The sequence below is a fragment of the Triticum aestivum genome, chromosome 3D (assembly GCF_018294505.1).
Source record: "Triticum aestivum cultivar Chinese Spring chromosome 3D, IWGSC CS RefSeq v2.1, whole genome shotgun sequence".
Classification (NCBI taxonomy): Eukaryota; Viridiplantae; Streptophyta; class Magnoliopsida; order Poales; family Poaceae; genus Triticum; species Triticum aestivum.
The window spans coordinates 513,295,640-513,299,746 of record NC_057802.1 but is presented as its reverse complement, the minus strand read 5'-3'; positions in this window follow the sequence as shown (position 1 = coordinate 513,299,746).

Genomic DNA, 4,107 nt, shown 5'->3' with positions numbered 1-4,107 from the left:
GATTTGTCACTCCGATTGTCGGAGAGGTGTCTCTGGGCCCTCTTGGTAATACACATCACTATAAGCCTTGCAAGCAATGCAACTAATGAGTTAGTTGTGGGATGATGTATTACAGAATGAGTAAAGAGACTTGCCGGTAACGAGATTGAACTAGGTATTGAGATACCGACGATCGAATCTCGGGCAAGTAACATATCGATGACAAAGGGAACAACGTATGTTGTTCTGCGGTTTGATCGATAAAGATCTTCGTAGAATATGTGGGAGCCAATATGAGCATCCAGGTTCCGCTATTGGTTATTGACCGGAGACGTGTCTCGGTCATGTCTACATAGTTCTCGAACCCGTAGGGTCCGCACGCTTAAAGTTCGGTGACGGTCGGTATTATGAGTTTATGTGTTTTGATGTACCAAAGGTAGTTCGAAGTCCCGGATGAGATCGGGGACATGACGAGGAGTCTCGAATGGTCGAGACATAAAGATCGATATATTGGACGACTATATTCGGACATCGGAAAGGTTCCGAGTGATCCGGGTATTTTTCGGAGTACCGGGGGAGTTACGGGAATACAGGAGTACATATGGGCCTTAGTGGGCTTTAAGGGAGAAAGAGGAGAAGCCACGAGGGCTGGCCGCGCGCCCCCCATGGGCCTAGTCCGAATTGGACTAGGGGAGGGGCTGCGCCCCTCTTTCCTTCTCCTCCCCCTCTCCTTCCTTTCCCCTCCTAGTAGGACTAGGAAAGGAGGAATCCTACTCCTACTAGGAGGAGGATTCCTCCTCCCTTTGGCGCGCCTAGAGAGGTCGGTCGGCCTCCCCTCCCTCCTTTATATATAGGGGCAGGGGGCACCCCAAGACACACAAGTTGATTGTTCCAAGCCGTGTGCGGTGCCCCCTCCACCATAATCCACCTCGATCATATCGTAGCGGTGCTTAGGCGAAGCCCTGCGTCGGTAGCAACATCATCACCGTCATCACGCCGTCGTGCTGACGGAACTCTCCTGCAAAGCTCTGCTGGATCGGAGATCGTGGGACGTCATCGAGCTGAACGTGTGCTGAACTCGGAGGTGCCGTGCGTTCGGTACTTGGATCGGTCGGATCGTGAAGACGTACGACTACATCAACCGCGTTGTCATAACGCTTCCGCTTTCGGTCTACGAGGGTATGTGGACACACACTCCCCTCTCGTTGCTATGCATCACCATGATCTTGCATGTGCGTAGGACTTTTTTTGAAATTACTACGTTCCCCAACAATGGCATCCGAGCCAGGTTTATGCGTAGATGTTATATGCATGAGTAGAACAAAAGTGAGTTGTGGGCGATACAAGTCATACTGCTTACCAGCATGTCATACTTTGGTTCGGCGGTATTGTTGGATGAAGCGGCCCGGACCGACATTACGCGTATGCTTACGCGAGACTGGTTCTACCGACGTGCTTTGCACACAGGTGGCTGGCGGGTGTCTATTTCTCCAACTTTAGTTGAACCGAGTGTGGCTATGCCCAGTCCTTGTGAAGGTTAAAACAACACTAACTTGACAAACTATCGTTGTGGTTTTGATGCGTAGGTAAGAACGGTTCTTGCTCAGCCCGTAGCAGCCACGTAAAACTTGCAACAACAAAGTAGAGGACGTCTAACTTGTTTTTGCAGGGCATGTTGTGATGTGATATGGTCAAGGCATGATGCTATATTTTATTGTATGAGATGATCATGTTTTGTAACCGAGTTATCGGCAACTGGCAGGAGCCATATGGTTGTCGCTTTATTGTATGCAATGCAATCGCCCTGTAATTGCTTTACTTTATCACTAAGCGATAGCGATAGTCATAGAAGCAATAGTTGGCGAGATGACAACGATGCTACGATGGAGATCAAGGTGTCGCGCCGGTGACGATGGTGATCATGACGGTGCTTCGGAGATGGAGATCACAAGCACAAGATGATGATGGCCATATCATATCACTTATATTGATTGCATGTGATGTTTATCTTTCATGCATCTTATTTTGCTTTGATTGACAGTAGCATTATAAGATGATCTCTCACTAAATTTCAAGGTAAAAGTGTTCTCCCTGAGTATGCACCGTTGCCAAAGTTCGTCGTGCCGAGACACCATGTGATGATCGGGTGTGATAAGCTCTACGTTCATCTACAACGGGTGCAAGCCAGTTTTGCACACGCAGAATACTCAGGTTAAACTTGACGAGCCTAGCATATGCAGATATGGCCTCGGAACACTGAGACCGAAAGGTCGAGCGTGAATCATATAGAAGATATGAATAACATAGTGATGTTCACCATTGAAAACTACTCCATCTCACGTGATGATCGGACATGGTTTAGTTGATTTGGATCACGTGATCACTTAGATGATTAGAGGGATGTCTATCTAAGTGGGAGTTCTTAAGTAATATGATTAATTGAACTTTAATTTATCATGAACTTAGTCCTGGTAGTATTAGCATATCTATGTTGTAGATCAATTGCTCGCGTTTAGCTCCCCTGTTTTATTTTTGATATGTTCCTAGAGAAAACTAAGTTGAAAGATGTTAGTAGCAATGATATGGATTGGATCCGTGATCTGAGGATTATCCTCATTGCTGCACAGAAGAATTATGTCCTTGATGCACCACTAGGTGACAGACTGATTGCAGGAGCAACTACAGACGTTATGAACATTTGGCAAGCTCGATATGATGACTACTTGATAGTTTAGTGCACCATGCTTTACGGCTTAGACTCGGGGCTTCAAAGACGTTTTTGAAATGCCACGGAGCATATGAGATGTTCCAAGAGTTGAAATTAGTATTTCAGACTCATGCCCATGTCGAAAGGTATGAGACCTTTGACAAGTACTTTGCCTACAAGATGGAGGAGAATAGCTCAACCAGTGAGCATGTGCTCAGATTGTCTGGGTACTACAATTGCTTGAATCAAGTGGGAGTTAATCTTCCAGATAAGATAGTAATTGGCAGAGTTCTCTAGTCACTATCACCAAGTTACTAGAACTTCGTGATGAACTATAATATGCAAGGGATAACGGAAACGATTCCCAAGCTCTTCGCGATGCTAAAATCGGCGAAGGTAGAAATGAAGAAAAACATCAAGTGTTGATGGTTGACAAGACCACTAGTTTTAAGAAAAAGGGCAAAGGGAAGAAGGGGAATTTCAAGAAGAACGGCAAACAAGTTGCTGCTCAGGAGAAGAAACCTAAGTCTGGACCTAAGCCTGAGACTGAGTGCTTCTACTGCAATGGGACTGGCCACTGGAAGCGGGACTGCCCCAAGTATTTGGTGGATAAGAAGGATGGCAAAGTGAACAAAGGTATATTTGATATACATGTTATTGATGTGTACTTTACTAGTGTTTATAGCAACCCCTCAGTATTTGATACTAGTTCAGTTGCTAAGATTAGTAACTCGAAACGGGAGTTGCAGAATGAACAGAGACTAGTTAAGGGTGAAGTGACGATGTTTGTTGGAAGTGGTTCCAAGGTTGATAAGATCATCATCGCACACTCCCTATACTTTCGGGATTAGTGTTGAACCTAAATAAGTGTTATTTGGTGTTTGCGTTGAGCATGAATATGATTTGATCATGTTTATTGCAATACGGTTATTCATTTAAGTTAGAGAATAAATGTTGTTCTGTTTACATGAATAAAACCTTCTATGGTCATACACCCAATGAAAATGGTTTGTTGGATCTCGATCGTAGTGATACACATATTCATAATATTGAAGCCAAAAGATGCAAAGTTAATAATGGTAGTGCAACTTATTTGTGGCACTGCCGTTTAGGTCATATTGGTGTAAAGCGCATGAAGAAAATCCATGCTGATGGGCTTTTGGAATCACTTGATTATGAATCAGTTGATGCTTGCGAACCATGCCTCATGGGCAAGATGACTAAGACTCCGTTCTCCAGAACAATGGAGCGAGCTACTGACTTATTGGAAATAATACATACCGATGTATGCGGTCCGATGAGTGTTGAGGCTCGCGGCGGGTATCGTTATTTCCTGACCTTCACAGATGATTTGAGCAGATATGGGTATATCTACTTAATGAAACTGAAACAGTTGAAAAGTTCAAAGAATTTCAGAGTGA